This window comes from Pleurodeles waltl, chromosome 3_1, assembly GCF_031143425.1.
Source record: "Pleurodeles waltl isolate 20211129_DDA chromosome 3_1, aPleWal1.hap1.20221129, whole genome shotgun sequence".
NCBI classification, from domain to species: Eukaryota; Metazoa; Chordata; class Amphibia; order Caudata; family Salamandridae; genus Pleurodeles; species Pleurodeles waltl.
The window spans coordinates 846,942,015-846,967,116 of NC_090440.1; positions in this window are offsets into that span (position 1 = coordinate 846,942,015).

Here is a 25,102-nt window from a genome sequence, read left to right on the forward strand (position 1 = left end):
CAGGTAATGGCTGACTTTACTAATGTACTCAGCTATTTACATAAAATACAGATTTGCTCTTTCAAGTAGGCATATAAACCTTCTGCGCTTCTATATAGATATATATATATATATATATATATATATATATATATATATATATATATATATGTTTTTTTTTTGTTGTTGTTGTATGGTTTCCTTGGGTGCCAAAATGGCCCCCAGGGAAACCCTACAACAACTAAAAAAAAACATTGCCCCCACAGGGGGTCGCCCTGCCCACGGGCTACCCCCTGTCCATTTATTTTCTTTTTGTTTAAAAAAAAATAATAATAATTATCCCCTGGGGATCGCAATGGGGGCACCTACCTTTTTCTTTTTTTAAATATGCCCCCGGGGGGGGGGGGCGGCCCGTTTTCCGAGGGGGCCGACCCCCCCCAAGTGAAATCCCTGGCGTCTAGTGGGGTTTCCTCTTTCAGAAGGCCCTTCCCGAATGTGGGGAAGGCCGTTTTCCCCATTGGAGCAGGAAACGGCCGCAAGGCTGCTTCCTGCTCCGATGGGGAAATCAACATTGTTACGTCAGCGCGCCGCGAAGGGGGGGTTGGGGGGCGACACAGAAGAGCTTCCGTGTCTCCCAGTGACAAAAAAATAAATAAATAAATCCTCGGGTGCAACGCACCCGAGGATTTATTAACCCCCTCCCTGGTGTCGGCCACTGGTCGTGACCCGCACCAGGGAGGTAGTGCGGGCGTCGGCCGGTGGCCGACGCCCGCATTGAAGGGGTTAAGGCAAACCGAGCTAGTTTCAACACAAACTCAGTGGGTACTCTATGAGACCTTGTTCTTCCCTCTAGGAAAAGCTTCAACGCATCTAATCCATCCTCTTGAGGGAATCTGTGTATACAGAGACACCACGTCCAGTGTGACCAAAATTTGATGTTCAGGATTGAAATCAAAATGTTCAATTTTATTGATGAAATCAGTGGTGTCCCTGAAATAAGAAGGCACTTGTTGTACTAAAAGCTTCAAAAATATGTCAACATGTTTGGAAATAGGTTTTAATATTGAATCACAACCAGAAACTATTGGGTGACCTAGGGGCCTTTTTTCATTTTTCTGCAATTTGGGTAAAAGGTATAGCACAGGAACACGCAGGTGCTTATTGACTAGAAACTTACACTGTTTAGGCCCAATTAGCCCCTTCTCAAAGGCCTGTGTGACCATAGCTTCAACTTCACCTTGGATTTCTCTGGTGGGATCTTTAGTGAGCGTGCAGAAAAGTTCACCGTTATCTACTTGTCTCTTGCATTTGTTTTTGTATTGCTCAGCAGACCAAATCACAATTGCCCCTCCCTTGTCAGCCTGCTTGATTACTATGGATTGATCATTTTTTAATCTGGCCAATGTTTTCCTATCATCTTTAGAAATGTTATGTTTGACATATTCCTTATGGTTTTCAAGATGAGTAATAGCAGATGGGACTACTTGCTCAAAATTCAGGCCTTCTTTGGGGACAGTGTTGGGGCAGGGCAAAATGAAGATTTATTCCTAAGGCCTGATGCTTCTGCATAAATAGAAACATCATGATTCAAAATAAAGACTTCAATCTGATTTTTCTACAGAATTCCAGCGCTTCTGTTTTAAGATGCACCAAATTCATGTGCCTTGCTGGAACAAACGAAAGTCCTTTGGATGAGACATTCTCCTAAATTCCAGAGAGTAGCTGATTTGAAAGATTTAAAATGGCCTACAGCATTGTAATTGAGCTGGCGGCAATGCTGTAGTGTGCAGGGTGCACCAGCACCATTGCAGTGTTCAATGTTTGCAAAGCATGAAAAGTCTGGAAGCTTCCCCTACTTAACAGTGGGCACCAGGTATAAATATTGGACCTCAGACCCAACTTTTCAGATCACTGCAGCACTTGTGGACTCTGCCAGGAAGAAAGTCTGCCCTGCTGAACTGCTTTGGTTGACCAGGGACTGTTGTTGATCAAAGCCTGCCAGTGTGTTCCAGGAGTCCTAGATTTCCAAGGGCCAGTTAGCTGACCTCCTGTTCTCAAGCCACAAAGACACAATAGACTTTCTAAGCCTTCCATCTCCAATGCAGAAACACCCATCCCCTCCACAGCTCTGCAAGCTTGATCCAGCATGATGTATCTCGACACCGACAACTAGCCCAGCTAGACGTAGTGCGGTGCATCTCAACATAAGTTCTTACAAGCCCTAGCAGCTTCACCAGCACTGGCTTCTGGTGACACACCTCGATCTTAGCGCCGATGCATCAGTACCCAATTCTTTGCAAATCCCAGTGGCTTGCTCAACGATGACACAACACCTCACATTACAAGCTCCACATCTACGGTTTCCCTATGTCAGCTAGCACAACACAAAGAGTAGAAGGACCTTTCCTAAGCTCGACAACCAGGATTTAGGGGGTCATTCTGACCCTGGCGGTCCATGACCGCCATGGCGGAGGGCGGCGGAAGCACTGCCAACAGGCTGGCGGTGCTTCCTGGGCCATTCTGACCGCGGCGGTAAAGCCGCAGTCAGAAAAGGGGAACCGGCGGTTTCCCGCCGGTTTTCCCCTGGCCCAGGGAATCCGCCATGGCGGCGCTGCTTGCAGCACCGCCATGGGGATTCCGACCCCCTTCCCGCCAGCCTGTTTCTGGCGGTGTCCACCGCCAGAACCAGGATGCGGGAACGGGTGCCGTGGGGCCCCTGGGGGCCCCTGCACTGCCCATGCCACTGGCATAGGCAGTGCAGGGGCCCCCTAACAGGGCCCCACAAAGATTTTCACTGTCTGCTTTGCAGACAGTGAAAATCGCGACGGGTGCCACTGCACCCGTCGCACCCCTGCAACTCCGCCGGCTCCATTCTGACCCTGGCGGTCAATGACCGCCATGGCGGAGGGTGGCGGAAGCACCGCCAACAGGCTGGCGGTGCTTCCTGGGCCATTCTGACCGCGGCGGTAAAGCCGCAGTCAGAAAAGGGGAACCGGCGGTTTCCCGCCGGTTTTCCCCTGGCCCAGGGAATCCGCCATGGCGGCGATGCTTGCAGCACCGCCATGGGGATTCCGACCCCCTTCCCGCCAGCCTGTTTCTGGCAGTGTCCACCGCCAGAACCAGGATGCGGGAACGGGTGCCGTGGGGCCCCTGGGGGCCCCTGCACTGCCCATGCCACTGGCATAGGCAGTGCAGGGGCCCCCTAACAGGGCCCCACAAAGATTTTCACTGTCTGCTTTGCAGACAGTGAAAATCACGACGGGTGCCACTGCACCCGTCGCACCCCTGCAACTGAGCCGGCTTCCTCGTTGCAGGGGCTTTCCCGCTGGGCCGGCGGACGGCCTTTTGGCGGTCGCCCGCCGGCCCAGCGGGAAAGTTGGAATGACCGCCGCGGTCTTTTGACCGCGGTGCGGTCATTCGGCGGTAACCGCATGACCGCCTTAGTGTTCTGTGCCATTGAAAAAATAGCAGTGAAGATGTAAAAACGATTCACCAATTCTATGGAGACTATATTGATTTTTGTTGTTAAATTCAAGAAGACCACTCTCCCACTCATCAACCCTTTACCTGCTGAAAGGACCTGCAGCCAGACTCTCAAATCCCCTGTAGCCAAATCTATGCTCTAACGGAAAACGAGAATTCTCATTTATTTGACCATCCTATTCTCCAGTTTCATTTGCATTGTTTTTTGTGAACAAACAAGGAGGGAAGCTTATAAGACAGGGCCCTGAACAAAATCACAGTAAAATAGCTACCCTTTACCTTTGATTTCAACTTTGCTAGATCAAGTTAAGACTGCTAGAATTTACACAAAGATGGACCTGCGATGTTCTTGATAGTTAGTGGGAGTCTGAGCGACTGATGACTGGAACACTGCATGCTGAACTAAAGTTGGCCTTTATGAATACCTCATCATGCTTTCATACTGTGCAACACCCCAACAGCCTTCCAGTACTTCATAAACAAAGTGCTCTGAGAATTTCTTAATTTATGTGCTGTGTGTATTGACAACATTCCCATTTATTCCAATCCTTACACTGGGCATATATTACACATATGTGCAATCTTCCAGAAATCGTGTAAGAATCATCTGTATGGAAAGTTCAAGAAATTAATTTTCCATGTCTATGAACTGGTGTTTCTAGATTATATATGCAGCAGGGATTCAAATGAATCCTAAAAACGTAGAGGCAATAGTACAATGTAATCCCTTGCAAGTATTAAAGATGTGCAAAGCTTTCTGGGATTTGCCAACTTCAATTGAAGATACATATATCACTTCTCCAATTTAGTGTCTCCAATCAAAAGCTTATTCAATAGGAAACAATATTCCAATGAGGAAAAGATGGGGAACAGGCCTTTTGTCGACTAAAAGAGAAATGTGTACAAGCTAAAATCCTATGACATCTTGACCACACACAATTATTCCTAGTTACAGCAGATGATTCCCAAGTAGCAGTAGGAGGTGTTTTGTCACAACAAGACATGAAAACAAGGGAACTACATCCTGAGCATACTTTTCTCACAAGCTAAATCCTGCCGAGATGCATTATTCAGTGCAGTTCGAGAACTTTTAGCATCAAAAGGACCTTTAAGGAGTGGAAACCCTATCTTTTGGGGGAGGGGGCTTACATGCAGTTACCAATAGATCACTGAAATGTACAGTTCCTGAAGTCATCCCAAGCACTATTAGCCCACCAATTTTGATGGAACCAGTTTCTTTAATGATTATGGGCCTGCTATAGATCTTGGCAGCAGGGAATGCTCCTTCACAAATGTGACGGTTATCCTGCCCACCGTATTACCAATCCCGCAATATACTATTAAGATAGCAATACCACCGATGGGATATCTGTCACGTTTGTGATGGAGTAATCCTGCTACCATGATCTAAATCAGGCCCTATGACTTTATAATCCAATTCCAACCAGGGTTCAAGAATGGGAAAGCAGATTCCGTCTCCAGCTATTGTTATGAAGCCATAAAAATAACTAATGATCCAACATTATATATTAAAGATAGTAGGGACACTCACCATGCAGATTTCACAACAATGAACCAGGTTCTGAGGAATACAGCGTAACGTTATTGTCAGTAAATGTGTAGATATCACAACATTGGCACAAAAGGAGCAAGAAACAAGAGAGGCATGTCTTATAGTACAACACAAGGGTGAAAATATTCATGACTTTGTTTACATTAAGAAAGCTTTATTCAGCCCTACACAACATGTCATTCCAGCACCATGGCCGGACACCCTGGAAAAAATACTTTAGATCTTTTACAGAGATATTTCTGGTGGTAATCCATTTCCATGGACACAATAGGTTGTGGAAAACTCTGCTGCTTGCACCCAGGAAAGAGTTCTCATCAAGCCCCTGCCAGTTTATTGTTACCACTTCCAGTACCACTCAGGCAATAGCAAAATGTGTCATCAGGTTTCGTGATAGAACTACCAAGGTCCCAAGAGGATTACACTACCATTTTGGTCACTGTGGTCCATTGAACTAAAATGACACATTTCACGCTTCTTAAGGGACTACCCACTTCCAAACGGTCAGCCATGGTCTTTTTACAAGTAGTAGCCTGCCTGCATGGCGTACCACTTGTTCTCATATTGGACCGAGGTCCACAGTTCATCTCCAAATGGGAAATCCCTCTGCAGTCCTATGAAAATGAATATGTAGCTGTCCTCCAGTTACCATCCTCACACAGATGGGCAGACTGAGAGAGTGAACCAATTCACAGAACAGTTTTCGTGTTGTCATTTACTTCAATCTGACCAAGGTTTGGCAGAGTCTTTCTGGCCAGCAGAGTGTTAGCTTACAATAATGCAACAAATGTATCTTCTCAATATTCACCCTTTTATTACAGTATAGTATAGTGGACATCCAGATGATGGATGGTATATTGTGGCCTATACTAGAGAAAGAAAGTTTGACAGTGGCATGAGCTTGCAAACATTTCCATATATTCTTGTATGGAAAGCCCTTTACGCTGGTGACTGATCATCAAGCTTTGCTGACCATCTCTGGCAGTCCAAAAGCCAAGATGCCTCCTCAAATTGAACGATGGGGCCTAATATTGCAAGAGTACAATTATATAACTGTGCATTGACCAGGAAAGGATCAAAATCCTGCTGACTACTTTTTGAAAGTGTTTATTCAATGTCTATCCAATACAGCTGAGTCCTACATCAATTCCATTGTCACGTCAAGTACACCACCTGCTATTTCATTATCCCGGATTGTCAGTGCTATGAGTCATGATAGTGGCCTGCTAATTTAAATGACATATTACATGTCATGACATATTACACATAAGTAGTGGAATAAACACATTCAAGTTCTCAGTAATGATGGCAAATATCAAAAATACAAAAATGTCAAAGATGAATTATCCACATCTCAAGAAGGAGTTATATTTTGAGGATTGAGGATCCTGATTCCACAGAGTCTGTGACAAAAAGTGACTGAAGTGGCTCACAAAGGATATTGTGGTACTGTTGCCACAAAAAGAACTCCTGGAGACTGAGGGCCTGATTCAGACCGCCAGGGTCACCGGCCACGGGAGCACCGCCGACAGAACGGCGGTGCTCCAAAGGGCATTCTGACCGCGGCGGTTCTGCCGCGGCCAGAAAGGGTAAACCGGCGGTCTCCCGCCGGTTTACCGCTGCCCTTGGAATCCCCCATGGCGGCGCAGCTTGCTGCGCCGCCATGGGGGATTCTGACACCCCCTACCGCCATCCTGTTCCTGGCGGTTCGCCCGCCAGGAACAGGATGGCGGTAGGGGGTGCCGAGGGGCCCCTGGGGGCCCCTGCCGTGCCCGTGCCCATGCCAATGGCATGGCCACGGCAGGGGCCCCCGTAAGAGGGCCCCACTGTGTATTTCAGTGTCTGCCTAGCAGACACTGAAATACGCGACGGGTGCAAACTGCACCCGTCGCACATGCCCACTCCGCCGGCTCCATTCGGAGCCGGCTTCCTCGTGGGGAGGGGTTTCCCGCTGGGCTGGCGGGCGGCCTTCTGGCGGTCGCCCGCCAGCCCAGCGGGAAAGCCAGAATGGCCTCCGCGGTCTTTCGACCGCGGAGCGGCCATATGGCGGTTCCCTCCAGGCGGGCAGCGACCGCCGCCCGCCGGGGTCAAAATGACCCCCTGAGTGTGTTAAAATAGTTGAAAAGGAACTCAAGACCTGTCACGTATGCAATTGCCTGTCAACCAAAGTTACTCAACATACTCTAAACATGTCAGAACTTTCTAAACATGCCTGGGAGAGAATAGCCATTGATTTCTTTTGTCCACTTGATAATGGACACAATTTAATGGTGATTGAAGATGAATATCCATGGTTTTCTTTCATTGAAGATCATTCATCTATGACACATTAATGAGTAATCGAAAAACTTGATGGCATCTTTGCAACATGGGGTATACCAGTAATCATTAGGTCTGACAATGGTCCACCCTTCAACAGTAAAGAATTCAAAGAATTTATGGAGCATCTGAACATAAAGCATCTAAAGATCACACCTTAATGGCCACAGTCCAATGGACTTGCTGAAAATTTTATGAGTACACCAAAGAAAGCAGTACAGTGTGAAACTCATGAGAAGCTCAATTTGAAAACAGTACTGAATTCTACTCTATGAGCTTATCGTTCTACATCCCACTCGACCACATGTGAAAGTCCTGCAACTTTGATATTCAGGAGAACAATGACAACCAAGTTACCTCATTAGTCCACTGAAAGAGATATATACACAAAAGCATGAGTCCTACAAGAAACGTGGGGCTACATGTACGAAAGAATGGATTTGTGACTCGCAAATTGCGAGTCGCAAAACCTTATGTTGAACAATGTCAATGACACTGTTTGCGATTCGCAAGGGGGTGGCAAATACCCTACCTCATGAATATTCATGAGGTAGGTAGCAATTTGCGACCCCCTTGGGAATGGCTGCCCTCACAGGGATGGTGGCCTGCTGAGACATCAGACCACCATGTCTGTGACTGCTTTTAAATAAAGCATTACAGTTCTGCAAGTGGATTGAATGGCAGCAGATTGCTGATGGAGGGAGATGGCGGTGGGACCCAACGGACTTTATAAAGTGGCAGTGGCTGTGAAAGAGAGGTGACACACACACAGACACTGCCATATTTGTACCCACGCACTCCACAACACACCACATTAACACAATAACCCATTGCCATTCCGACAAAACACAACCCGTATCTGCTGAAAATACACATTGACATACATCCATGACACAATGTACACACATCATTGACACTGCATCCACACGTCACAACCACCACAAACAACACAACTAATCGCTCAGCAACACAAACACACTCATTCACACACACATGCACATCTACACACATCATGACAATGCCCACCACACAACAATCACCTGAATGTGTCACATGGCAATACAAAATACAAAGCAACATCAGTCTCACACAGACACAACTGCACCACCCACTCCACCCACTCCAGCCCCCCTACCTCAAACAACCAATCCACACACATACATGTACTGACTAACATACACAATAGATAGCACAAACCTACCCGTACAGATCCCCTTGCAACGCATACACATGGACACCACTGTCCAGTGTGAGTGTACCGTCATTGTGGTGCCAGCATTTATTTTGCAATTAATAATGACACCACAATGGAAGTGTGTTCCCAGACATGTGTGACACCATTGTGTCCCCCACATATGCATGGCACAGTAATTTAACAAATTACTGTGACATGTATGTGCCTGCAGTGGTCCCCACCTTCCACCCAGTACCCACCCAACATACCATGGCAATGCAGCATCCCTACATTTGAGTCCGTCGATTGGGTGAGCCGTATTTTCTCTGTGAGACAGTGGCAGCAGTGATGGCAGGTGTTGTCCAGACATGTCCTGTCGAAGCTGGGGGGAAGTGGAAAAGAGGTGAGTTTTCACGCCTTTACCCCAATCTGCCAATTCAGACATGGAGGGCAGACCGCCACTTTTTCCTTGGCTATAAGGCAGATCCAAATCTGCTTGGTGGTAGGTGCAGCTAAGGTTATGTAATGTTAAGAAATTTCTAGAGCGCAGCGAATGCCCAAGGGCGTTTTGGCGCTGGCGACCACAGGTGAAAGGAACCGGCCAAGGTAAGGACCTATAAAGGCTACAGATTAAGCCGGAACAAATAGGTTTTGATTGAGTTTCTGAAAAAAACTGAGATTGGATTAATTTCTCAGCTGGAACAACACTTAGTTCCATAATTTGCTAGCTGAATGAATAAAGCTTTTGTTGCCCCACAAAGTTGTTTAAATATTGTGTCTCTTAACTAATTTTAGAGTGGCTGATCGAAGACTTCTACTTGGGACATACTAGGAGAATTCTTTCTGAGATACTCTGGATCTGGTCCATGGAGTGCTTTGTGTGTCAGACATAATGCCTTAAAGGCCACTCTCTTTTTTATGGGGAGCCAGTGTAGGTCCTCCAGGGCTTGTGAGACTGAGTCAAACTTTTTTAGCTGCTTGATTAGTCGGGCAGCTGCATTTAGGACTCCTGCAGCTTTTTACAAAAGTCTTTTGTGAGCATAGATACAGTTGCATTGCAGTGGTCAAGACTTGACATTGCTAATAAAAATATTAACTGATTTCTTGAGGTCCATGGTAAGAAAAGGCAGAATTTCCTTTAGCATCTTTAACTGGAAGAAGCAGATTAAGATAAGGTTATTAATATGGACTACAAAGGTCATCTTGGAGTTGAAAATTACTCCAAGGTGTCTTACTTTTGTGATTGGCATTGGAAGGGGGCCAAGATGCGGTGGCCACCACAAGGCATTCCAAAATAATTTATTTCTTCCAAAAAACAGCACCTCTGTATCAGAGTTTAATTGAAGCCAGTGGTTTCCCATGTGGCCAAGCTGAATGATCTTGTGAGTTTCGCAAGGGGGACTGCATAAATATTAAACAATGTAGGGCTGAGCGAAGATCCCTGCGGGACACTGCATGGTAAAGAGAAGGAATTGCAAGAAAAATCTCCCAGTGCTACCTGTTGCTCTCTGCCTTCAAGGAAGGAGAAAAGGAGGTCGTAATCAGAACCTCCTTTTGGTATTTTGACCAGGCACCAGGCAAAAGTGGCTGATGGGTTCCACCGTCAGCCACTTTTGCCAATTGCTCTGTCATGAGGGTGAAGTTCCTTGGCGGAGTTGGCAGGACTTGGGTGGTCTTTCATCTATGGGACTGTCAACATCTGAATATGGTGGGCAGACCGTCACAATGGCGGACAGGTTTTCACTTGAAAAGTTGATGGGAGGACGATTACCACTAGCATCTAAATCAGGCCCTAAATGCCAAAACACTAGGACCTCAGGTCTGTCTGAATTAGTAGTGAAAGTTGAACATCTAATGTTGTCAGTAGTCCTGACTGAATTCAAAAGATTAAAGATGTGTACATTTTTGAAACAGCTCATATATAAACAGAATTCTCTACACCCAAACTGCTGATGTGGACATTGCTTCTCTATTAACCCCCATGTAGTGTACAATTATTCAGTGATGGCACTGCATGCCCTCCAAAGCACTTAGAAGACAAAGTGGAAGCACTATAATTCGATGTCAAATGCACGTTTGCATACATTATACATCTTCATAACATGGTACCCTACTGGCAATTGGAGCATTGCCTTTAAATAAACTTCAGAATGTAACGATTCTCAATTTGTACGTGTAGCATCTTCCCCAGCCTGGGTACCCGCCAATGACTAGGCCACACACAGAGCCGTAAATGACATCTTTTTTTTGCTCTGCGTGTACCTGTGAACTCCAGCATTCTAAACCAAGATTTCATTACATTCTATTCTAGTGATTACGTCACACTGATACAGAGCCGCTGGGAGCAAGAAAGGTTCTGTTCTAAATCATGCAAGACACTACACTATGTATACCCATGCTTCTATTTGGTAACATCCAGCAATGAAAATTAACAAAACCTCTTTTGGAAATCGTGGATGTCAACAGGTAATTTTAAGACTGGGGATGAGTGGAAATAGGATTCTTTGTTCTGTTTTGAGTTTCTGAAATGTCAATGTAAGATACAAAAAACACAAAGAACATCCATCACCTGAGTCTGAGATGTTGCCTCAGTCAAAAGTTATGCTCTTGGAAGACCTGGTCTATAAACTCACTTCCTGCTTTCTTATAAAGAACAGCAGCTTTATGTCTTGTACCATAATTCCTCTGCTTTTGCAAGATGTTCACGACAGAAGTATTAGGTCCTGATTCCAAATTTTCATGCTGCCCATTGATTTGTAAAGTGTTTGATAGTGCCAGACTTGACGTCAATGTATAATTTGTTGATCGAAAACTGTCCTTCCGTTTGTACTGGAAGCCATTAAAGAAGTTGGAAACTCATTTATCTGTTAAGCTCCAACATTGAAAGAGGATCCTTTGATGAAATGATTTGGTCTTACAGTAAAAGTGCTGGACAGATCTGTCCTAGCTGTTGGTGGTGCTCTGCCCATGACCCGTAAGTTTGTCTTGCTTCACTCTGTGCCATCTGATCTAAGTTTAACAAGGTGGCAACAATGTTTGCTATTTCAAGGTTTTGTAGTAGCAAAGATATTGAGCTTGAAACTTCGAAAAGTCAAGCGCTGTGCTTCCTTCGAAGACTGGATCAAAGCTCCTGTACTCTTGTGCAAGTATGGATGTAAAATGTACTATAAATGTGAAGAGCTTTTTACTAGATTCTATTTTCTTTTCTTGTCTATTATTCTATGGTTCCCCCATTACTACTTAATCTCAGTCCTTTCCATCTACTTGTGCAAGTGTCAATCAAACTCCTCTACTGTTTGCTTTGATATTACATAACCGAAGTGTTATAGGAGCAGATATATATACCTGATATATATATATATATATATATATATATATATATATATATATATACACACACACACACACACACACACACATATATATATATATAGCAGGAGGTTAGCAGGCTGCTGGCAGAGGAGAGCATACCACCATTGTAGAATATCTCCTAGTAATTAGCATCTTGGTGGCCAGACACGATGAAGATCCCTATAGGAGGGAGGTACAGGTTACCTTTACCAAGGTACTAATCAAGGCCTTAGTCTGTAGGCCTTGTCTGAGACAGGTCATGTGCTGTCACTTGAGAGACATTTTGTTAACATTGATGGGGCTAAGAGCATGACTGTTGCTTACCATTGGTTATACCTATAATTTACAAGGGCAACCTTTACTCCCATGGGTTGGCATCATCATTACTCTCATTTGCCTGCTTTTCTTTGGTCAGGGCTTGCCAACTTGACTACCTCTTCTTATGCATGGCTCAAGTGCTGCTTCCCTGCTCAGTGTCCTTCTACTACTCACACTTTTGGAGCTACATTTCTCTTACTGTGGAATAACTCCATAAGGGCACATGTTGCTTGCCCCCTCCTACCCTCCTCTTGCTTCCTTGGTGTTGCTTGCTCTCTCCTACCCTCCTTCTGCTATCTATTATGTTCCTTGCTGCCTGTCGAGCTCCTCCAACTGTCACGCATGTTGCTTGCCCCCTTCCCACCCTCCTTCAACTATTCATGTTGATTCCACCCCCCTCCTGCGTTGTGTTGCTTGCCCGGTTCCTCTTCTGCATTGTGTTGCTTGGCCCATTCTCCCGTCTTGTGTACCTTGCTGCACCCATCATGCCAGAAAAAAAGCACTATGATGTGGCCAGTGCTGGCAATGTTTCATAGGGCTTTTTTCCATAACCTTTAGGCATGCTGTACAACATGGGTAAAAGACATTGGCAAAGCCAATAGCTCTTCCATCGGCAAGATGTACTAACTTTACAACTGCTTGTTCATTTTGTGGTGCAACCGGCGAGACCTACTGTTTTGCCAATGCTCATTCTATTTGTTGAGCCATAGCTTTTGCCTTTACACCCATGCTCCCAAAGGACATTTTGTGTGGAAAAAACAAAACAACTATTGGAGTAACAGTTCTCATCTAAGTGCTCCTTGGGGTCTGCTTTACAAAACTTAAAATACTGTGAGTCTGAATTTCCAAGAAGCCCAGCGGTTTATCCAATATAAGCAATCACTGGAAAAGCAAATAGGGCAGGTCTTGGCAACTCTGTTCAATGGTTATTTTTTATATTAATCTTGATTGCAATATATGCCACACTCACAAAGAAAAAATATTAAAACATGTGGAAGCTTAAACTTGGTCGCTATACATTAGCAATTAAAAAAAAAAAAATCACAACATATTCATCAATGGGACTGTTTAATAAGTGATACTTTTTAAACAACAAGCCTTTCATTTGTGCCACGCAATTTATTATTATTGTTTGGTTTGACAGTAACCTTAACAAGTAGAAAGAATATAAATTACTATGTAACTGGGCATCCAAAGTGCAGGCAAAATAAATAGCTGGTACTTTCCATTAATATAAAAAATTAACACAAAAAGTACACTTTGAAACTACTTTGTCACTGAAAAAGAAGAAACTTTTTTAGGTGGATGTGATAAATGTGCCCAGGTTTTGTGCAGTCACTGAAAGGGGAGAGAGCAAATGGCTTAAGTGCGCTGATCAGCTGCCGCATGCTTTGTGCTGTGTTGGGGCGAAAGCAAAATGTGAATGACAACCTTACAGACCAATGGCTGAAACCTCCTGGCCAAAAGTTTCCCTTTATTTGTACCTTGTGTACGGTTTCTTTGGAAAACAATAGTCTGGTTAAACAGCTAAAACTGTCTCAAAGCCAAACCTAAAAAATATGGTGTGACTTTTAGTGGTGGGTGGGGAAGGTCGGTGGTTCTGATGAATGATATTGGGAGGGTACACAGTTAGGGGGTTTATGGATGTCAGTAGCAGGGAGTACAGTGTTCTGAAAAGCAAACAATATACCTTATAGAAACCCAGGATCCGATGTGCTCTCCCTGGGGTGCTGGTAGTGCTAATCCCCTGTGAGAACACTGCCCACCATCCAGGAAACTAAAGTCCCGTTGCTGACCCACGGTAACTGGCAGCCCCATCCAGGAAACTAAAGCCCTTTTGCTGACCACAGTGACTGGCAGCCCTATCTTTTGACTTCCCACTGCACCAACAATGTCGGCAGCTGCATCCCTAGCTCCTCTACGATCAAATAGGCCTCACACCTACCAATCCTGCACCAGATGACCCATGGATGGTGGCCATCTTTGATTGGGCAATCTCGCATATTTCTCCCCTTAATTCTCTTGCAAGCAATGGTTTTTGCCTTGGCCACACTGCCACCTGCTGGATTTCAGGTCTAATTGTACTCTTTTCATCTGGACATCCACTGATCAATAACTAATAGCACCCTGGACGTCTCCCCAAAGGACCATTTGATAGGTGAATCTCACCAGGAGCTTACAGTATGTTGCAGAATCTCCCTCTCCTCTGAAGCTCTCCACATGCCGGGGGTAGGATGGGGGCAAAGCATCCCAGCGGAATTCTTCTTCGACACTCATCTCTTGTGGAAGAAATTCCTTTCTCTCCGTCCTACACTTAAGCAAAGGGGCATCAGCTATGGCCTCTTGGAACCAGCCCCAGTGCTCCTGACTATAGATGGAAAAACATGTGAATTCCAGGATCCTCAGGAGCTAAGGAGCTAGATGACTTATTGGGATCACTTGACTAGACTTTAATGGAGCAGACTACAGTACCTCAAGAAAAAGTCACCTGTCAGACAGCTCTTACCTCAGAATCGGAGACTCTCCCTCATGAAAAATCTCTCCAAAATAATCAATCCACAAGGCTCCTGCAACAAGATAGACTGCTCAAGGATTTGTCTCCTATGAAATGGACAAAACCAGATCCCCTCTCAAATCGTAAGAAATTGGATCATTACATGTGACATCTACATTTCTCTCTGGTGCACTAGTGTTTAGGAGAACTTGGGACACAATGTATACTATTATCTAGCATGTACTGCACTTTCACAAATGTAATCCACTTTTAATTGAAAGATTGCTCCACGGTGACAACAGGGGCAGCGCACCTTTATTTAGGTTGAAAAGTGAAGCACATTTGGGTGCCGGCAACTGGGCCCTAATAGCGCGCAGACTAGTGTCTTTCTGCTTTGACATTGAAGGTTTGCCTTTGTTCCTGCAGCTTACATATCCACACCTTGTAAGAGCATATTGCTACTCAGCTTTCTGTGTACTGATTTCTTAGTCACTCTGTACTTTATCACAGACAATACCATCTCTACCACAGCCTTCGTCTATTCGGTCCCTTAATGGTAATGGAGTCATGGGTTATGTACATTGGTAAAAAGTATTGTCCTCCTCAGCTTCAAATGCCTAGAAATTGAAACAAACTACAAATCTCACCAAAGCTGATGATGTTTCTTAACAAGGTTGTAAGGCACTCGTTGTCAGATTCAACACTACTTCTACCTTTTCATGTTACTTTCTCCTTCTCTACAGCCCACCACCTAGTAATGCAACATACCCAGACACATTGCTAGATACAACCTCTAATCTTCTTACAGTATACTCAAATCTATGCATCCTTGGTGACCTCAATGTGTGCTTTGACAAATAACATGCCACATCCCAGAACCATCTTGACAGCCTAGACACATGCAACCTACAACAGCTTGTACTTAATCCCGCACACATCACTGGACACACATTAGTTATCTTTGTTAACACAGTCCCAGTCACATTCCAAATGATTACTTCAGTTATGTAGTCAAACCACTACCTCGTTATCTTTCAACACAAGACATCACAGCTCTCCCCAACTAAAATCATGTTACCCTCAACTACATAGCGACCTTGGAAGAAGCTGAACTTGGGAGGAACTAGAAATCTTGCTTACCTCTCAGACAGATCTGGTCACAATCAGTTCTGTACAAACACTATATGGAAGACTCCAAAAAGCTTTCGATCTCAAAATTCCTCTGAACACATTTAAACATTATAAAATAAAACAGAGCTTTTGGACGAGTCAGAATTAATAAAAATCAGAAAACAAATTGCTCAGTGTCAACCCAACTGACTCAAAACAAAAAACGCTCAGGAAAAGATATGCCTACAAAGACACAGCAGAGTATACAAAGTCCACAATTAAAGAGGCAAACAACTATACTATTCCAGTTGAATCCAAAATGCAAAGTGTGCCAAAAAACAGATTTTTATAAAATACTCACAAAATTCTGTAAGCTAAAGTGCACAGAAGCTACCAATCCCATTTCTCAAGACTTTTGTGATAAATTGGCAAATCATTACACAACTAAAGCAAACATGTTGGATTATTACTTCAACAACAAAAAAACAACAGCCTAACCCATCTCATCAAATCCCCCCAAGGAAAGGCTTACACAGCCTCTACTCCCTTTCAAAGAACTGTCACTGAATTATTTTTTGAACTTGTCAAAGCAAGCAAGCTGGTGGACTGTCAATATGACTCTCGTCCACTCCAAATCTTTAAAAACATTCTAATGTCAACTCCATGGTCATCCCAGTCAGAACACTCATCAACAACTCCTTAACAACAGGAGTTTTCCCAGATGACATGGAAAATGCATGCATATGCCCGTTATTAAAAAATCCTAACCAGGACAATCAAAACCCTGACAACGACAGACCCATAGCAAATGGACCATTCCTGGGCAAATTTATAGAAAGAGCAACTTTCTCCCAGTTGTGAAAATTCATTGAAGACAATTCCATAATTTCTGAATTCCAAACTGGATTCCTTTCAGGGAGGGTTACTGAATCAGCTCTGATCTCTATCTAGGATAACCTTAAAAACACAGCAGACCAGAACAGGTTTGCTGCATTTCTTCTCTTGGATCTTTCAGCAGCCTCTGGCACATTGGATTAAAACGTATTAACCCAAAGACTTGAGGAAGCTAAAATGGAGGGCACAGCTCTCACTAGGATCACATCATACATGCACAACAAAACAAATAGTATACATACTCCTCCTATTTTAAACCAAACAACATTAAAACAGGAGTCCCTCAAGGTTCAATCATCTCACCCATGCTTTTCAACATCTACAAAAAACCATTACCAAATGTTATCAACGCTTTTGGCTTCACCTGCTATAACTATGCAGATGACACACAGATACCTCTGAAATTGGAAAGCCGAAAGGATATTGGAACATCTAAACTCTTCAGTTGCTTCTGGGCTGTTGACCAAAGGATGACATGGAGCCACCTCAAATTGAATCCCTAAGAAACCTTAACACTCACCTGTGGCAAATAGAAAACCTATGGACCTCTCTGTCCAGGCCTGATGTTCTAGGACTTCCATAATAAATATCTAAACAGGCAAGAAACTTCAGAATTACCATGAACCCCAAGCTGACAATGAATTCACAAATGGATAAGGTTGCCAAATCACAGTTTCTCATAATGAAAACGATGCAACACATCTTCCCACACCTAGGATTGCCCCACAGGGCTCAAGCTACCCTCGCTCTCCAGCAAAACTAAATCATGCTAATGGTCTGTATCATGTCGCACCTTTGTCAAATATGAGAAGATTACAGAGAATTCAGAACACTGCCACTAGACTCCTCCTATATGTAAAGCCACAAGCACACATCTCCCCATCCGTGAGGGCCCTACACTAGTTACCATTGCTGGAACATCCACCTGTAGCTGCTTTGTATCACACACAAAGCAATACATGGCAAAGGACCACTCTTCATCAGGAAGAAAATCACCAAATACATGCAACAAAGGAACCTAAGCTCTGGAATGGCACCTTTCCTCAAAATTCCTATATATAGGAAAAAAAAGACATGAGTGGACCATCTTTCAATGTTCAAAAGCTAAACTATGACATTTGCTACCCACAAACATAAGATCCAGTGACAGCCACTTCAACTTCAGAAGATTAGTCAAGAGCTGACTCTTCCCCTTATGACAACTATACTCACAGCACAACGGTGTATCACAACAGTATACTTAAATATGATAAACTATGCTTCTTGCAGTAGGGAGATGAGGTTGGCACTATTCACTGTAGATTGACCTGTGCTTCCTGTTATAAGCAGCTCCATTTATATAAGGGAAAACATATTACACCACACAATACATGACTATAAAACCATGTCAGAATTTCCACTTCTATGTACATATAGTTGCATACCTAGAAGGGTTTATTCCTGCTACCAAAACTTGAAGAAATGTAATGTGAGCCTATTTATTCATAAGTTAACTACATTAAATTGAATAAGACAAATGTGCATACTTCACCACAACTTAAATTTGCACATCAGACCATGTAAATATTGCTGCTTCCACGTACATATGAATATTTATACAGAAGGGTCTGGAGACAGGACCTGCCAATCCATGTCATAATGCAATAGATGATGAACCATGGGCAGATTGAGTGCTTCATCCCAGTGGCTGTCTGATGTGTCCAGATACTCTAATGTTCACATGATTTGTGGCCATACAGGGCTCTTTGAGTATGTCTCAAATGATGGAGCAGGAGCCTAGAGGCCCCAGGACAATCAGAGAGCTTGCCACTACTCCAAGCATCCTAGACTGATGATGGCTGATGCTAAAGTCTCTAAAGCCTGTTTGTATCATTCCAACCTCAGTACTGGGTAGGGTGCGGCAGAGAGGAGGGGTCATTGCTTGATCTGGTGATGAGGGAGCAGAAAAAACATGATGTGTTCAACCATGTCAATGTTCCTCTCCACTACTACTACGATCGGAACACAGTGCAAGGATAAATCAATCTCAACTGCCGCAGTCACATTCCGACAACATGCATAGCATTTTGGCAACAATTTGTTTGGATGCATTGTTTGGGTGCATGCGATTGGATTTATGACCCCAGGACATTCAGAAAAAGAACGACTAACTTGCTCAACAATGAGTTTCCGCATACACCTTCTTAAAGAACTGCCTTTTGTATTGCTCCTATCGAAGTAGGTTTTCGGAGAGCTACTAAGATTGGAAAGAAAGATTAATTGGACCAAAAATCTATCTACAACAATCCAGAGCATAGATAATAACTGATCACAAGAAAAGGCGTTGCTCAAAATTATTGTTGTTGTTCTTCTGATTTCCCAGACATGCAGGAGCTGACTCTACTGCATCCATTATACACAGGATATTCCTGATGATATGTAGGGCAGAAACTAACGCAGAACAGTGAAACAAAAATGCATAAAGGTAGTTTCCTGACTAACTGTACCTGTGCAAATGTCTGGGAAGAAGAAATAGGAAAAAATAAAAATATTTGAACAATATGTTTAAATGCCTTTTACAGGTGAGCGCAAAGCGCTCCGTCCCGTATTGTAATCTCTCTTTGGGCTTCAAACCACGCCCATGTCACATTAGTTTCTTTCATTGGTTTGTGGGCTTGCCTTTTAAAATCTGCTTGCTTTCATTAGTGAAAGGCATGCATAAGGCATAAGCCTTTTCTGGTGTTTAGCCCTCCTCGAGCGAGGCGACCAAGTAATGAAAACATATGAGGCTCCACGTTTTCTGTCTGGTTTCTGGACTACTTTTTCTCTTTTTTCGCAGCGCGATCTCGCTGGGTAGAAGTCGAGTGCTGGCATGACATCGACCCTTTTACATAGTTAATCTCTCTTTTGCCGGTTATGTAGGTAATTGCACTTTTGCCAGTTACATGGATAATTGCACTTTTGCCGATAGGTTTCACTACGAGTGAACTTTTATTTCCCTTTGTGTGTCTGCTTCGCACTGATGGATGCCGTCAGCTCGCTTATGTGAAACTTTTAATTTTGAGTTTATATGGCAAGAAAAGTCCAGTTAGGTATGTGAAACTGTTTTATTTTCATTTTCAATGTATGTGGCAAGAAATGTCCGGTTAGGAGTTTACAATGCTAATTGCTCTAGCGCAAGCAAACGAGAGACGGGTTGCATTGCAAATGCTTGTTTTCCTTGTTATCCTTACATCATAGTGTTAACAGTTCTCAGCGGCTGAACTAGGCATGATTGATTGATCACCACATCTTCTTGGGATTTAAACTGAATATTTTGATAACTAGACCTAAGACCACACCTAAATCTGAGCAGCCTTAGCTCACCAGAAACCAGTTCAGATGGAGGAGGAGAAGAAGTGGTCCTGTAACTAACTGAGCACCCACACTCATAACATCAGGATTTGATTTTGCTGGTAATTCTGAATTATTTGATGAACATTTCTATTTGAACACCATCATGGATGAACGTTAGGAGTTTGAAACAACTGGGGCCAGATTTACAAGCAAGTGGCCCATTGGTCCTGATGTGCCACTTTTCTAGCGCCACCCCTACCACACCTAACAACACCATGGTTGCGCCATATTTACAACACGGTGCACCATGTCGCTTGTTTTAATAGTGTCATAATTTATTATGTTATTGTGGCGCTTTGCTGGATTAGTGTCATAAATTATGGCACCAGTGCAACAAAGCACTAGGAAGGCCCATAGGTTACTATGGGCCCATCACTTTAACGCCTGCCCTGAGCAGGCGTTAAAAAAGACCAAAAAAATGTAGCGCTGAAATCTTGTAGATTTCCCTGTGCCATTTTTTGCAGCCTTCTTGCGTGGGAACGCCTTCTAGCATACATTATACCTGGCGCAGATATAATGTGGCACAAGGGTTTACAAAGTGGCGCAATGCTAGCATTGCAGCACCTTGTAAACATGGTGCAGGGAAATGGCCTCCTTAACGCCACATTAGCATAAAAAAATGATTCTGGTGTGGCGCAAGGAGGTTTAAGGGCCTTGTAAATCTGGCCCAACTAGTTTGACCTTTTACCACCTAGGCAACTTATTTGAGGGATCACTATTGACACTGAACAAAAGTGCCCACCCGGAAACAAAACGACAGTTTGAATACTGCACTGCTTTGAAAACACAATAGAAGTAACCATTAAGATTCTGAAGATATAGTGAGCTGCACTTGTGCAATTATACTTTGCTTAGAATGTGCATCCATACATAGAGGTGCCCTAGGAAACAACGAGCAGTCGACCTTTCTAATTCTTGATCCAAATGATTGTTCCTATAAAAAAAAGGTGCTTGGATAACTTCACCACCAATATTACTGGTGATGCTCATACAAATCCTTAGATATCGGGAATACACGTCTTGCTTGCTGCATCCCGAAAAGCGACATGCGCCTGAAAATGCTGAATTTGTTTGGCCATATTTCTTTCACAAGACATTCTTAGAGCTCATTATGGCACCCTATTTAAGGATTTTAATTAAATTTGACTGCTCCTGGTCACAGTTCTTCAATGGAAGAACTGCATTGTCAGCCGGAATTAAAACCATTGCTTTTGGACTCAGTCCAACACTTTGTATGTCTCAGTTTGCTTAATGAAGGATTTAAACTTGTTTTAAAGAATGTTTGTAGAAAAGCATGTATACAGGTGCAAATGAAAGAGTCATTTCAAGAATGTATTAAGTGCAATATTTGTTCTCCAAAAAAATATCTACTTAATTCCAGTGCCCATATTCCATAGTATTTAGTAACTTACCTAAATGTAGGTAACAATAGTTGTTAGCCTTGCACCGGTAAAAATGCTGAGTCCTCTTTGTGAATAAACAATATCGCTTGAGATTTTACTTTCATAATCGATTTTGCTTCTGCTTGTCTCAATTTATTTTTATTATTTCCATTCCTCTGGCTGGATTTTGTGTGCCTCTCTCAACAGAATGCTAACAGTTTTTGGTCAGGCTTGTTTTATTGCCTGAAGGGTATGCTACCCATTTATGGAAGGCGAATGCCCAAATACCATCTCTATACTCCAGGACTCTAGCTCTCTCATACCGCTGTCCACACATGAAAAGAGACAGAGACACATTACAACACTAATGATGTTTTCTGAATTAAAGTTAATAAAATCCTTGATGAAATGTGTGTTCTTTTCATCTGAAACTGAAATTTCCATTTGTGTATTTTGCTGGATTGGCAATACGTTGGAAATTAAACCCTAAGTAATATTTTTTCAAATACTCTATTTTTTATTAGCATAACCCAGAGAGTATGGGGTTTTGAAAGGGCAATTCTAGCAGAAACATTTCTCAATTTAGATGTATAGATCTAAATTTAACGAGTTCACTTTCGTTTGTTATATATTTAATATCCATTGAACAGTTTTTGTACGTGAAAGGAGTTCCCTTGTTGCTGCATATATTGTTTTCGGTGCATTCTTCAGAATAGTCCACAGGTTTATTTTGCACCCTAAGCCTCATCACATATTGATTTCGGATTTGCAGCCCTCAACAGAATAGTTACAATTGCATATCAATAATGCCCCAGAAGAAATTCATAATTTTATTTTGGCTGGTTTGGCACTTTTCATCCACAGAACACTGTTCATTGCTATTAGAATGAGGGGCACGTGACTCACTTCTTTTCAAGGCTGACTTTGAAGAATCACCAGAAAAGCCCATTACTAATCTGGAACCCAATGGTAGTGATGGAGCAGATATGCTAATATAAGAAATTTCTAATGATTTACGTGTGTTATTTAATAACGAAACTAATATCTGAAAATAGCTTGTGTAAGCAAAATGTGCCCACAGGGAGTGGTCATCATGTGTATTAACAAGATGCTAAATAATGAGAAATATTCATTTAAAATGCATTAATATGTCATACTTGGATGTATAACCTATGTTTTATGTTAATTCGCATCTTTAACTTAGCCAAATTAAAGGCCTGGTTTCACTGGGCCTTGCCTGCTTATAACGCAAAGACACAACAAGGCTTGTGAGGACTGGAACTGGAGAGAAGGACCTTGAACTGTGCAGAGTTCAGTTGGCTCTGCTAGAACATTCTGAAAATGTACCAGCAGACAGGAGATGATGAAGACAATTTGATACAATTATGTATAGTGTAGGCTAAACGTACTTTCCCAGTACTTGAACAATGGAAGCTCTGACTAAAAGACTGTGTGCAACAATTTTGTTACCTGAAGAGCCAGATGATGTTCTCATCAACAGAGGAACCAATCAAATTAATGGAACTTGAATCCTAAGTAGACGTGTAGATGCGGTAAACAAAAACTATAGGTTAGAGTCATAACTTCTGATAAGGTTGACCAATTAGCAATTAGTAGGATGGACTGGGAGACCCTAATAAAAAGTCATGACAAGAGGAGAAAAAAGAGAGTGGAGAGGAGAAAGTTGATGACACCAGGAAACGCTGTCCGAAGTGCTGATAATTGGGCTTACAATCCGTGAGCCTAAAACTTTGCTGACTATTGATGACCTGGAGACGAAGACTGACTCATTGCTGACCCATCATGGATAGGTAGCTATAATAATGCAACTGATTAATTTGTGCCTTTTCTTCTAGGTACCAACTGCGCTGTTTTAAAGTATTTTCTCATTTAGATAGATTTTTCCAAATTAATGTTTTATCCAAATTATTTTTGCATGAAGACCCAAATGCTGATGCTAATCTCAGTTAGATAGGCTGACAGGAGTGACAATAACGGGGACAATTCACTGACGACAATTGCTTGCTGAATTACTACATAATTGTGTTGAGAAAGTATTCGCTTAATGTTTGCCTCGATTATTTGTGATTTTTGAATGAATAGTGTTTTCGTGATGATTAATAAAGCTTGATCAATGATATAGTCAAATAAGGGTTTTGATTAGAATTGTAACCAATAGGGAATAAAGCAATTAGCCTTCTTGAGAGTGATGGTATTTCTTATTAGATTGGGTTGTTCTTTGTTTCATTAATGTTGATTTTGATTTATTAGTGTTGATTGATGGTTCAGTTTTCCACCGCATGACTAGGATACTCCATGAGATTCAAAAGGTTCATTGGCTTATACGCGTCCCCTTGTAAGTTTACTTACTAAGGACCAGGCGCGCTAGCAGTAGCTTTCTTCAAATGCCTACCTTTTTTCAGTACTTACTTCATTCCTTCCTTAAGAGTGCCCCCGAAGTGCACATTCCTTCAAGGCTTACGTTCTTCCAAGGATGTCTTCCAAGAAAGGTTTATTTCATCCAAGGCTCACTTGCTTTCCAGGCTGGTTTTCTAACAGTGCATGCTTTCTTGAAGATCATTCTCTTCCAATGTTTCCTTCCTTACTTCTAAAGTTAGCATCTAAAGTTTGCTTCCTTCCTCGCATGCTTCCTTGCAATGTTTACTTCTTCACTTCAAAGCAAGCATCCAATGTTCACTTGCTTCCAAGGGCTACTTCTTTTCATGCCTTACGTCCTTGCTTACAAATCTGCATGTTAAAATTCACTTCTTTCCAAAGCCTACTTCCTTTCAGGGCTCTATTCCTTCTAATGTTTTGCTTCCATCGAAGCCTAATTTAAAGGTCTCTTCCCTCAAAGGCTCATCATCTTTAAAGGTCATCCTCTTTTTAATTTATGTATTGTCAAAGGTTCACTTTATTCTGAGGCAAGGTTCTATTTCCTTCCCATTGCTTCATCTTTCCAAAGTTTGCTTCCCACCAAAAATCTCACCTTATTTACAGGCTACATTACATCATAGACCTGAATCCTGGACTTGCTTAGTCTGAGGCTCACTGGCTTCCAAGGCTGTCTTCTTCCTGAGGCTGACATCTAAGACTTTCCATCAATGATGTAACGGCCAGATTTAGATCTTGGCGGTGTTACTCCCAAGCAGCGTTTGCAGCGGGCCCGAGAAGACCATCAAGTTGGTGGTGTTCTGCCTACTGTATTTAGATGTATTGTGGCTGAGCTGACGACAACAACAAATGACTGCTCTTACTAGCCATCAGGCAGGCAGGTTCCCGCCACTCCTATTTAAATGTTACAGTTGGACAGGCGGTGTTCTGTCGACGGTTTTCTGATGGAGAGAGGACATCTCTGGACCTAATGAACATCAGACTATGGCAGTGGTCGCAGAATACAGGCAAGTCAGACACACTCCACTTCACACTTTTCATATGTTTCCCCTTCCATCACGCACAACACAACCAACACAACAACACTCATCTACACAAACACATGCACACACAAGCACAATTACACACATCACATGAGTGACCACCACACAATTACACTCACCTGACTTCTGCTCGCAGCAACACAACACACAACATACACAACAACATCCACTCCATATGCAAATGGCACACCTACTGACACAACCACATCACCCACT